This window comes from Chiroxiphia lanceolata, assembly GCF_009829145.1.
Source record: "Chiroxiphia lanceolata isolate bChiLan1 chromosome W unlocalized genomic scaffold, bChiLan1.pri scaffold_44_arrow_ctg1, whole genome shotgun sequence".
Taxonomy (NCBI): domain Eukaryota; kingdom Metazoa; phylum Chordata; class Aves; order Passeriformes; family Pipridae; genus Chiroxiphia; species Chiroxiphia lanceolata.
In genome coordinates, this window is record NW_022476500.1 from 245,782 (window position 1) to 258,973 (window position 13,192).

The window sequence follows — 13,192 nt, forward strand, 5'->3', positions numbered from 1 at the left end:
CCAATGAGTGCGCGGCCGCGTCCCCGTACGCCCGCCTTCGCGCCTGCGCGCCGCGCGGGGCAGTACGGCAGTTGTAGTCCCTGGCGGATAATAGTGGTCCTTTGCACGTGAGCGGAGTGACGATAATACTTTTTTGGTTTTATTGTTTTTCTGTATTTTTTTTCTTCTCTTTTCTCTTTCTTTTTTTCTTTCCATTTCCCCTTTTTTCTTTCTCTTTTTCTTTTTTATTTTTTTCTTTTTTCTTTTTTTCTTTCTTTTTTATTATTTGTCTCATTTTTCCTGTTTTTTCTCTCTTTTTTTCCTCTTTTTTCTCCTTTTTCTCTTTTTCCTGCCTTTTTTTCTTCATATTGGCTTTTTTTCTTCTTTTTCTTTTTTATTCTTTTTACATTGTTTTGTATCAGTTGTATTTTCAAGGAAGATTTAAACACAGATCAAAACAATCTCCAGGTACAAATCTTAAGACAACAGATAATCTGGCATTCTTCCAGGTTTGTGAGGATTACCAAGATCACAAACACTGCGATGTGAAGGGTGCCCACACAAAAAACAGCTTTCCCTGCTTTTTTCCACAGGTGAAGCAAGTGTGCAAGGGGCACTTGGCCCCAGGCAAGATGCTTTTACAGCCACTTTACGCAGCCCAAAGAGGATCTGACTGGCAAATGGGATTATGCCCATGCTTTCAAGGAGGATTTGCAGAGTACACTGAGGGGAAACGTTGAGGGCCATTTCTTCATCTCCTGAAGGGATGAGAAGAGGGGGGAGCAGGTGCTGTGACCCCAGAGCTTCTCTCTGCTTTGGGGACACTTCTGTGTTTTCCTCTGTACATTGAATTCCCAACAAAGAATCAAAAAGCTACAGGAACTGCAGTCTGGAGTGGTCAGGACATGTGGAAGCAGGGGAATGTTTCTTCCCAGCTGGGATTGAGAGTGCAATTTCACACCCCTTTGGAGAGCATTAACTAAGACAGCCCATTTCTGCCCAGGGATCTCCCAGGGGGAACTCACTCTTAGCTCTGGGCAGGTCCCTGCAGGGGCAGCAGCTTCCTCTGCACATTTGAGGGGATAAAGCTGCTCTAACCCTGCACTCCAACTACTCCACAGCAATTTAGGACCTTTGAGGACAGTTCCCCACTGTTTTCACCCCAGGAGAGACCTGAACACATCTCGTGGGCACTGTGTGACTACCCCTGGCATTAACACCCTGAAGGAATGAAGACACTGACTGTAAAGACACTTGTCTACCTGGAAACCTCAACTTTCTTTGATACTTTACAGAGATAACATTTTCTATTCATATTGCAGCTACAGACTTAACAAATAGAATTGCATATATTGTGCTTTAGACATTAAAATGCATTCCAAAGTCAGGCAATGCTAAACAAGGAAAGTCTTGAACCCTCCCCCCCAAACCAGCCCCACTTTCTGGTTTCACAACCAGCCCACTTCCTCACTCTCTTCACAAAGGGAGAAACTCTCTCTTTCCACCTCAGAAACAAAAATTCCCTCCTCCAAAGTGATCAGAAAGATTCTGCTTAGGCACTACTGCAAATGGAAGTTGTCTAATAACCATCCCTTCTAACTCAGGAAGGGGAGTCTAACTCAGAAAGTCACGACAAATGTTTGGATTTCTTCCTCTTTGACGTCTTCTCTTCCCTATCTGATGCTCTGGGACATGTGCAGGGGGGTCAGCATCTCTTCAAAGATGGCTCCTTTCACATCAGAGCCCCTCAAATTGGCTTCCTGGAGGTCACAACCTGATAGGTCCCAACTGGGAAGGGGAAAAGAAAAAGAAGTGTCAATGGAATGCACCCAGAACTCTCTTCAAAGCTTTACTGGAAGTCAATTTACCTGAACTCCATTGGAGTCTGAAGCTGGAGAGGTCAGCCAAAAGCCAACAATCCCCCAAATTACCAGCTGACTATAGGAGAGAAGGGAATAGGATGGAAAATGAATCCTAACTCACTTCCAAATCAGTTCCTGCCAACGTTGCTCCCCTGAGGTTACAGTTCTTTAGTTTGGCGTTTCTCAGCGTTGCAACTCAGAGGTTAATTCCTGTCATCTGACTGCCCTCCATGGCCACTCCTTTCAGGTTGGCACCTGGAACACACACAGAAGGGAGTTCTGTGAGGAAAAACAGTCAGGAACACAGCAGCTCCACACTGGTGCTGCCTCAGAGCTGTGTGAATTGGAGGAGGACAAGGGCATTTCGGGCTGAGATGGTCACAGACTCAGGGCAGCCCCTGTGGGCCCTTCTCAGGCTTGGACAAACCCCAGCTGGACCTTTTCTGGGCCATGGAAATGGACAAACACAGGCTTCAGTTGGCACAGATTCACAAGGCAAAACTTCTTACCTTCCAGATTATCTTGAAGGCCTGATGGGTCCTCAGAGTTGCAGCCTTTCAGGGACACTCCCTCTGCGTTGGAGCACAGCATCTTCCCCCCTGGCAGGTTGGCACACTGGCACAGACAGGAGTCAGTGAGAGCTGGAAGAACAACACCAAAGACAATCAAGAAGACAGTTTTAATTTCTGCTTTGGGAGTCAATCGCATTAAATCATTACTGGGAGGAAGCGTAAAAGCTTTGGGAACCAGAACAACTCTAGAATATATTTAAGAACTCGATGTTTTACACCGCTCTGTTTGTTCCAGCTCCTCTCTGTTAACACAAGCCCAGCCCTCCCAAGCTGCAGCAGCTCTTCCATCCAGCACAGAGCCTGACAGGTCAGCCCTCTCCAGGCTGGCACAGCACAGGTTGGCACGGGCCAGGTTGCAGCGGCTCAGATTGGCCACCTTGAAGTTGATGCAGCAAAGATCCAGGTGGGAAAGATCCGCTCCATTGAAACTGAGACCCTGGAAATCCCAAGGAATAAACCCCCCAAAAAGGTTACAGAGGGGAAGGGGTAGGTCTGGACACAAAGTTAACATCATTGTGTAGACAGGTGTGCATTAATATTTACAGTGTATAAATATCTAGGTATAAATGTATGGATAGAAATGTATTAAAATATATCCTGTCTATAAATACACACGGATACAAGATAGATACAGGCACACACAGGTCGTGAGAGGAGCTGAAGACACCCCACCAGGGAAGGGGGCTTATGAAAAGGAGGGAGAGGGACTTTTGATATGGGCCTGGAGGGACAGGACAAGGGGCAATGGTTTTCAACTGAAAGAGGGCAGGGTTAGATGGGAGACTGGGAAGAAATCCTTCCCTGGGAGGGTGGGGAGGGGCAGGCATGGAATTCTCAGAGAAGCTGTGGCTGCCCCTGGATCCCTGCAAGTGTCCAAGGACAGGTTGGATCAACCTGCTCTAGTGGAAGGTGTCCCTGCCCATGGCTGGGGGTGGAATGAGAAGACCTTTAAGGTCCCTTCCAGCCCAAACCAGTCCATGATTCTAAACAGACAAGTACACACAAGACCATTTATTCTACTACTTCAGACTAATGAAATCTAAACGCAAAGCTCTCAAAAATTGTCCTTGGTTCATTTTACATTTAAGCAAATTGCTCCTCCAGGAAAGCTTCCCCCTAAAGCAGGAATGCCGCCCAAACCACCCTGGAATTCCAAGTCAAGGTCACTGTGCCACAGCTCAGAATCCAAACTCAGTTCAAGAGAACACATTGTTTGCATTTCATGTTGCCACATTCCAGCACCAGACACCAACACTCCAGAGAGGGACAGCACAAGAGGTAGTGGGTTTAACATAAAAGAGGGAGGTTTAGATGAGATGTTGGGAAGAATTCCCAGAATTTTGTTAGAAAGAGAAATGTGTTCTTACCTGGAAAAGCTTGCTTGCAGCTGAAAGTAAAAAATCATACAGCCAGGATGTTTGCAACACCAGCATTGGGTTAAAGGTATCAGTTCCAGAATTCCAGCCAAACGTAAATCCAGGATGGACAACTTTCAATGGTCTCAAGATAAACAAAGAACCTGTCTTCATTAGATCAAGCAATACCTTCATTAAATCAAGCAATACATTCTCAAGCAACACCTTCATTAAATCAAGTAACGTGGAGCTGCAATGCTGTAAGGGGGGTACTTTTGAATTAGATGATCAATGGAGCATAGAGGCGTGAGAAAGAAATTATATTAGGATGTGAAACCAACCAGAGTATTGTACAATGTAACTTTATGGCACAAGTTAACTGAAAGGTCCATTGTGTGTTTTAGCAAGTCAACGAGATGTCCCCCATCATCAGAGCTGAGTTCCTCCTTGGCTTGGCCCCATACTGCAAGGTGGACACAGATACCCTTGAAACACAGTGGGAGAGGTCATACATAGGGGTGAGAAAGACAATGATGGTGAGAGGAACATGATGTGGGCAGGGGTAGCTGGCCCCTTGCCCTACAGCAGGGCATGCACAGACTGTTGCTCTCAGGTTATGAACAGGCGGGGTTTGGCTGCCACTCAGGCATCACCTTATACTGCGTCCTGGCCCTACGTAGTGTAATGTGGAGCTGATAAAATGGGGTGTCAGGACTGCTGGGGTGAGCGATACTCGTCCTGCCATGGAGACTGTGTTGCTCCTCGGGGACGCCCGCTAAGCACGGGCACCGACCAGCTGCTGCAGATCCTGGCAGCCCTGGCCTGTCTGTGTGGGTAAGCACAGTTTATTGATAGGAAGCAACCGAGAAAGCAAATGTTTTATATCCTTTTTTGATATCCCTTTAATTCCCTTTTTACTAGTTAATACTATAATAAAAGCTGTCTGTAGTATTGTATGAATGCCAACAGATAAAGTAGGTTTTCCTGTATTCTTTTTTAGCTTTTGATTATCTTTGCTAGTAGTTTTTTTATTCTTACTGCAATAAAAGGTTGATTTTTTTTTTTTTTTGGTAACATTTGAATGTCTGTTGTACTTGTCTTTATTCTGGGCAAGTATTCAAACGAACTAATACTCTACATCCCACAGTCCTTTTGCCACCCATAACTCTGAGTTCCTGCTTCCCCAGCCCCCAGGGACGGTCTCCTTGTCTGCTCATTCCTCCACACTCTCTTCTCACTGATGGCATCTTAACCAGACAAGCCCCTGGGAATAATTTACTTGTAAGTCTTCAATTCTTTCATGGTTAATTAGACAGATCTCAGAAGCGTATTCCAAGTCAATATATTGTATTAATAAAACCATGAGAAAAGATGTCTTTTTTGTGGCCTGTTTACTTTTTTCCTGTTTTTACATTGATATCAGCAATCTCCATTTGATAGTGACCCTGGGCACCTCCTAATTCAGTCTGAATAGATACGAAAATTAGAATCCTTTATGTCTGAGAATCCATCAGACTTTATCCCTATCCCCACAAACACATTCTGCAGCATCTGGGTAAACATCTGTGTGAATGGCCAGGCCCAAGGAGTGGTCAGATCTGTTTAAGACACTTTCATCTGGTCAGTCCCATCCCCCTGTCCATTGTTGGATGTCACTCAGGAGCCCAGCTCTTGGCTCCCTGTGCATCTTCAGGATGGACTTTCACAGCCAACCTCTTGACCCGGGTGGCAGGGGGGTCTACCCTGATAAGGTCTAAAATCCCATCAGACAATGCCAACAGTGCCAGCTCTCATGCAAACTGTCTGTGAGATCTGAGAGTTAACGGTGGCACCATGGGAATGGCTTTGGTGTTGAATGATGCTCAAACCAGCCTGGTTCACCCAACTCCAAACACACATCCTGCTTTTGGAAGTTGGATGGGACAGAGAAGCTGCTCACTGGCCTGTCCATTTGTGAGGAGCAGTCAAGCACTTCATCCTAGAGAAGTCCAGTCCCCTTTCATCCAGGCAGGTTGTTCTAACACAGCCCTTCTTGGGGTAGATGTGTGGAGATTCCTGCCTTGTGTGGAGATGCCCTCCAAGGACACTCCTCAAGGTTGAACAAAAGAAATCTCCCCACGACCGTTGGTCTGGTGAGTTACATCAGATCTCTACGTAATAATTATTTCTTTTGGCTAGTTTTGATAGAATTGTTTCAATAATTGCTTCAATATAGTGCACTACCCTATCTGTACTACTAGTAGATTTAGCCTTTATACTGTCTAGTAAACAATTCTGATTAAGATCTTTGGTCTGATCATTTGTAAAAATAAATTATTAATTTTATATAAATATTTCCATTTGGCCAATCATTAAAACCTGTGGGACAAAAGTGGTTCAATCCCACTTCTCTAATTCCTTAAATTCAATTTGTTGACAAAATCTGAGGCAAAGATTGGATCCCTTATTCTTTGAGGCTCCACAGTGTGACAATGGCTCCTTGATTCCATGAGGTTGCACTGTTTCCCACTGTTCTTTGTCTCCATAAGGCCCTGTACTGTGACAATGGCCCACTGATTCCATCATTTTCCCCAGTGTCACAATGGACCCTTGATTCCATGAGGTTCCACAGTGTCACAATGGTCCCTTTGACTCCAGAAGGCCTTGCAGAATCATAATGACCCCTTCATTCTGTGAGGTTCCACAAGGTCGCAATGGACCCTTGATTCCATGAGATTCCACAGTGTCTTATTGGTTCCCTTTGGTTCCAAAAGGTTCTGTGATGTCACACTGGCCCCTTGATTCCCTGAGGTTCCACAAAGTCCCGGGGTCCTTTTGATTCCATGAGGTTCTGCAGTGTCCCATGTTCCCTTTGGTTCCAGGAGGCCCCAGTGTATTCCAATGGCCCCTGGATTCCATGAGATTCCACAATGTCCTGGGGTTCCCTTGTCTCCCTGAGTTTTGGCACTGTCTCGGGGTCCCTTTGTTCCCATAAGGTTCCTTTGTTGAGGTTCCTTAAGTGCCAAAACTCCCTGCTTGTTATCCTTCCAACATTTGTGGGCCCATTCTATCCCTGCCTGGGATGGAGCACCATTGTGTTTCTGCAGGAATGGATCCATGGCCATCCTGCCACTGCACCAATTGAATACTGCAGAAACGTCACTGCAGGCCCGACCCTGGATGCAGGAACAGTCTGGGAACTACAGGCCTACTCCCATTCAGCAGAGTCAGTCGGGGTCACAAAGAGCACAAGTGATTGACTGCAACCCCTGTAGCTCTCTGGCATTGCTGGGGGCAAATGCATGAACTGCCAGGAGCTCTGCAGAGCCCTGACAGTGCCACTGCAATCCCAAGCTGCATTGCCCGGCTCAACCCTCAGCACAGCCAAGGCCACAACCCTTCCTGAAAGGTGTCCCTTCTGGGCAGGGCCAGGGGGACAAACCCCTCCATCTGTCCCTGCATATGTTGGGTCCAATTCTCATTCCCCACTTAGGGACAAAGTCAGGGTACATTGTGTCTTCAGCTTTGCATTTGTTTCACTCTTTTGTGCTTCCAACACACACCCCCCGTCTGTGCAGAGTCTGGCCCCCCAAGAACACAAGACCTGACTATTTGTGGCTCCCGCTGCAGTGGCTGGAACTTGGGCCACAATCTGTGCCAGGAGCAGAGAGGTCCCTCCCCACAGAAACTTCTTGGCAATGGAGTTCTTAAGAAAAGGGGACAGGCTGTGGGGATCACTTGCAGGGCACAGCCAGGGATGTGTCTTGACCAGCCTCCTGTTTAACATGACCAGCTTTTTCATACTCTTTGCTCTCTGTTTTTTCATGCTTGTTCCTCTAGAAACCACTGGGATCCTACCCTTGCTTTGGTTCTTTCCTAGACATCCCATGACAAGCCTTGCCCAGTCCCCAAATCCCCTTTCTGGCTGCCCATCATGAGTCTCAGAGCCCGAGGCCAAATCCCCCATCCTCAGCTGCAAGGTCACCCTGAAAGGTTCTGACATTGACCCACCTGGTTAAAGTTTCATACAGATACCTTGGAACTTCCTTGGAATTAATTTGTTACCTTTGGGCTTAGAATGGCTTCTCCAAAAACATGGTAATTCATATTCTAGCAATAGAGATTCTTTGGAGAAGGAGTTTGGGATATTAAACTCAAAAAAATCACAGAATGGTTTGGCTTGGAAGGGAGATAAAAGCTCATGTGGTCCAAACTCCTGGACATGGAGAGTGACATCTTCACTAATTGAGGTTGCTTCAAGTCCCTGACCTTGGACAAATGCAGGCATGGGACATCCACCTCTCTGAGAACCTGTTGCAGTTCTTGCCAGCCCCACTGGTAAATATTTCTTCATTTTATCCAATATAAATCTCCGCTATTCCAGTTTAAATCCATTGCCCTGTGTTCTGCCAATACAGGCCTTGGTAAAACATATGACTGTGACTATCTTAGACTGGTTCCTGAGGCTGTAGATGAGGGGGTTCAGTGCTGGAGGCACCACTGAGTACAGAACTGACAGGGCCAGATCCAGGGATGGGGAGGAGATGCAGGGGGGCTTCAGGTAGGCAAATGTGGCAGTGCTGACAAACAGGGAGACCACAGCCACGTGAGGGAGGCAGGTGGAAAAGGCTTTGTGCCGTCCCTGCTGAGAGGGGATCCTCAGCACAGCCCTGAAGATCTGCACATAGGAGAAAACAATGAAAATTAAGCAACCCAAAAAAGGAAAAGCACTAAAAGCAAGAAGCCCAATTTCCCTCAGGTATGTGCCTGAGCAGGAGAGCTTGAGGATCTGTGGAATTTCACAGAAGAACTGGCCCAGGGCATTGCCCTGGCACAGGGACAGGGAAAATGTATTGGTTGTGTGCAGCAGAGCAATGAGAAAGCCAGTGGCCCAGGCAGCTGCTGCCATGTGGGCACAAGCTCTGCTGCCCAGGAGGGTCCCGTAGTGCAGGGGTTTGCAGATGGCAACGTAGCGGTCGTAGCACATGATGGTGAGGAGGGAAAACTCTGCTCTAAGAAAGATTATGTGGACAAAAACCTGTGCAGCACATCCTGTGTAGGTGATTGTTCTGGTGTCTGTCCTAGTTAGAACAGCAGGGACCGATTCATCACTGGATGGGTGTAGCCCAAACCTGTGTATTCTATAGCCTTTCATGACATTTCCCAGAAACTGTTATCAGTAGAGGCCTGCGAAATAGGAAGATGTTCCTGTCCTCATACCCTTTTATGGAATTCCCCGCTCTGAGGGAAGGACTGAGCATTCCTGCCTGAACTGGAGAATGTATAAACTTGGAGTTTCTGAACCTTTTCACCACTCGTTGGATCCAGAGGAGGACTGCAGCTCACCGCTCTCAGCCAGACTGCAGCTCACTGCTCTCAACCAGACTGCAGGCCACTGCTCTTGACCAGACTGCAGATCACCGCTCTCAGCCAGACTGCAGTCCACTACTCTCGACTGGACTGCAACCACCACTCTTGACCAGACTGCAACAGCACTCTCACCAACAGGTTTTTCCCTCTCCTTTTACTTTGGACTCAGGGGGGCCCAAAGAACACCACTCTGTTCATGCCCCAGGGTGCTGGGTTATATATTTGGGGTTTGTGGGTTAAAACCAATTGTTTGTCTGTATAATTGTACTTATTGTGTTATTTTATTAAATTGTTATTCTGACTTATAATCTCTCTTTTGAGTTGAGTTCATTTCCCCTGCTGGTTTACCTTTAAACCAGCACAAGCAGACACCACAGTGCTTCTTTCCCTCCATCCCTGAAGCTCTGCCACATGAGGCCCTGCTTTACTTCAGCTTCTGCTGCTTCTTCCTTGGTTGCCCTCAAGTGCTGAATGTAGAGTTTAGAAGCCCATGCCCGTGTTTTCAAGATGCCTGCGTGGAGGAGAGGTTGAGCAGCTGCAGCCCGAGGCTGGTGTCCCAGCAGAGTCTCTAAGGATGCCCCCAGTGGCACTGGCTGGGGAGACCTGAGTGTGGAAGGCGCATCCAGCCTCAAGCAGGGCCGTTGAAGTCAGTCAGGATGTCAGGCTACAGCTGAAGCTGCCAAGGGTTGCTGTGAGGCTGGAGAGTCACTGGAAAGCTGTGGTGACCACTTGCCCTGAAGCCTTTTGCCAAAACGGGTGCAATTGTGTCCACAGTCTGCCCACTTTTGGTGTCCTGGCGGGTGTGGGTGCCTGGGTGAGGAGGCCCAGGCGTTGTGGGTGCTGCTGCTCCTGGGCAGCCTCTGGTGCTGTTGTCTGTGGGGCGCGGAGCCGCTTGGGCAGCAGCGAGTGCGCAGGCCTGCCCGAGGAGCCCAGCGCCCTGCCCGTGGTGGCAGCAGCTCTGCGGGCCCAGAGCTCTGGCTCAGGGGGGTGTCGGCCACAGCCCCGTGGCCTGGGCAGCTGCGGGGGCCCGGGCTGGCCGCCAGCCCTGCCTGTGCCACTGCCCCTGGCTGGCAGCACCCGGCAGACGTGCCCCGGCAGGGCCCTCTTGCCGTCCTTGTCCCCAGCCAGGCCAGCCTGGCCACCTTGGGGGTGTGCCCACCCTGCTGCTGAGGCCTGGCCTCCAGGGCTTCTGCCACAGCGCTGGGAGATGCCTTGGGAAAGCACCAGAGCAACCGGCTGGCAGGGAAGGAGGTGGCTGCCTGCGGGCTGCTTATGGCCTCTGTCCCCCCCCAAGTCCTGGGGCCCTTTCCCTCCACCCTGCCCCTCAGGGCCTGCGCCCAGTCTGTCCCTTCACAGCCTTCTGCCACCCACCCCCTCCCAGATTCCCCTCAAGGCTTCCCGCTCCATTGTCCCATCAGGGCCTCCACAGCACCTCACCCCTTCCTGGCCTCTCAGCACCCCCTCCCCTGAGGGTCTCCCCCAGCCCCGCCAACCTGCCCGGCAGCGGCGCAGCCCTGAAGGAGCTCCAGAGGAGCCGCTCCAGAGGCACTTGGGAGCCCGGAGCAATCCAGCCAGCAACACACAGGCAGGACACAGACACTGCTTCCTGGCTGTGGAAGGGCTTGTGGCCATCTCCAAGGACAAGGTCCTCAGAGTTCCCTACAGCTCCAGCCTCTGCCCCTCTACTCTGCTGCAAGCGTTGAGGCTCCAGCAGAACCACCAAAGGCCAAGGGGCTTCTACCCACTTTTGCTCGCATGCTGCACAGCGGGACAAGTGTTGCTGAGCACAAGGAGCCCTTTTCCTCTCTTCCCCAAGGCCCTGTGCACACTGGGCACCAAAAAAAGCTCCTGGGCCTCTGTGTGTGATAACATGTTGGTTGTATTCCCATGCTGAGCTCAATGGAGGTGCTTGCAGGGAAGAAGCATCTTCCCCACAGGCTCAGGTGGCCCCAGGAGATGGAGCTTCCTGCATCAGTTCTCCATAAAGCTGCAGCAGCACAGGCAGACACCGCCCTGTAGAAAAGGCTGGGTTTGCCACGCCCTGCACAGCCAGTCTTGGAGCTGCTGGAATCTGGAGTAGGGAGCTCTTGGCACATAGCAGTGTTGAATTGCCAGGCCTGCCATGGCGAGTCTGATGTCACCTGTCACGCCTCTATGGGCTGGAAGAGGCAGGAATGGAGACTACCAGAATGGGAAGAATGGAGATCTCTGTACAGCTCTGATGATGTGGAGTGTTTGAAGGGCCAGGTTTGAGATGGCAGGGCTGTCATCAGTCATGCCTTGAAGGGCTGGAAGAGAAAGGAAGAGAGCCAAGGTGAGAGGCCAGGGGTGTGGAGACATGAGGAGCCCCTCCTGCCAGGGCCATCCCAGCCAGCTCTTGCCATGGCCAGGAGGGAGCAGGGCCCAAAGGGATTAGCTAGAAGGTGCTCTTGCTCACCTTGGCAGATGAGCTGCAGCTCTGGCTGCTCCTGCTTCATGGATCTGGAGGCGATCCCTGGGAACACAGAGCCTGTCAGGGCCCCAGAGGCACAGGTCCCCCGCAGCGGCGCTGCCAGCCCGGCCACACGGCCTCCTGGCCTGGCAGGGCTGAGCCCGGGGCCTTCCCGCATGGGGACGCCCCAGGGCTGGGCTGGCACAGGGCGGCAGCAGGCGCCAGGCCACTCGGGGCTCCACATGCCCTGGGCCGCATCCTGCTGCCGCTGCAGCAGCCGGGGCTGGGGCCGAGCTGCAGTGGGGCAGGGAGGGACCCCGTCCTTGTGGCTCACCCAGAAACTTGATGGCCAGCTTTCGCAGGGGCTCCTCTGGGCTCTCCAGGTACGGCAGGGCCTGGCGCACGTACTGACCCATTCGGCTCCTGTCCTTTTCCAGCTGCAAAGAGCGCCAGGGCACGGAGGGAAGGCTGGGCTCAGGCTCTGCCCCTTGGCCGGGTGCTCCCTGCCCCCAGCACTGGGCTCCCCGGCCCAGCTTCAGCCCCTGCCCCCTGCTCACCATTGCGGGAGCCTTGCTGATCACCACCAGGCCTCGGAGCGCCAGGCAACGCCTCTCCGGGCACTCCCTGTGCAGGTGCCTTGAAATTATCTGCAGGACGCTGGGCCCACATTGTCTGGGGTTCAGGCAGTGCAGGACCTGAAAGGCAGGGAGCAGTGACGGGGGGCCCGGCCGGCAGGAGCCCGGACCCGCCCGGGGCTGGGCCCAGGCAGCAGCACAGGGTGCAGGCACCGTCCCGGGCGGCTGCGGCTGTGAGAGGGCAGAGAGGGGGAGGCAGCTGGGCCAGGCAGCGCTCGCCATCAGGCTCACCTCCACCAGGAAGGCCAGGGCAGGCAGTTCCCACAGGGGCTCTCCCCTGCTGAGCCGCGGGAGCAGGCTGACGGCGATGCTGCGGCAGAAGGAGCGGGAGACACGACACAGCTCCCTGTAAGGGGGAATAAAGGTACCACAGACCCTGAGCCAGGTGGGCAAAGCTCTCCCGGGACTGACTCACACAGGCCTGGTCTTTGGTCACCAGCCCAGAAGAGGACGTGAGCGCTTTGGGAGGTGGCTCCTCCTGTGCAACCGCCCCTCTCCGCCTTTTCCACTGTGCTCAGCCATCCCTGGCTGCCAAGGCCCTCTGGCCCAGCAGCACAGGCACTGTGTGGGGTGGCCTGTGCACAGGGCAGAAATGATGGGGGCAGTGGGGAGAAAGGGCTCTCACCTGGTCAGCAAACCCACTGCATAGTGGTGGGTGTCAGCCTTGAGGAGCATGTCCCAGTCACACTTGCGATCAATCACCATCAGCACGTCCTCATCCAGCAGCTGGCGCAGCAGGGCTTTAACGGTCTGCACTGCAAACCTGTGTGCAGAGCACAGCCCAGGTCAGGCACAGAGCCCTGGCCCCAGCCCCGAGGGCGTGGCAGGGAGAGGGGACTGGGATGGAGTACCTGTTGGGGGTGGGGGGAAGGCTGCGCTGCTCCTGGCATCGCCTCCAGAAGGTCTCGACCTGCTCTGACATCTCCTCTGTGCTGATGAAAACTTGGAAGAGCAGAGTCAGAAGGAGGCGGGGGAAATTGTCCTTCACTGCCCCTGGGCACCAGGACAA

The 13,192-nt window shown here is 51.7% G+C and overlaps 2 long non-coding RNA genes and 1 pseudogene across 2 annotated transcripts; all 3 read right to left on the reverse strand.

Annotated features, from left to right (window-relative positions):
- Positions 1–13,192, reverse strand: part of LOC116781380 — a 332,906-nt pseudogene that overhangs the window by 227,953 nt on the left and 91,761 nt on the right.
- Positions 1,607–2,397, reverse strand: LOC116781403. Its single transcript, XR_004354858.1, has 3 exons — positions 2,351–2,397; positions 1,963–2,096; positions 1,607–1,753 (listed from the first exon to the last, which is right to left on the reverse strand). It is a non-coding gene; the product is annotated as an uncharacterized LOC116781403 (long non-coding RNA).
- Positions 11,208–11,958, reverse strand: LOC116781414. Its single transcript, XR_004354868.1, has 3 exons — positions 11,883–11,958; positions 11,555–11,611; positions 11,208–11,405 (listed from the first exon to the last, which is right to left on the reverse strand). It is a non-coding gene; the product is annotated as an uncharacterized LOC116781414 (long non-coding RNA).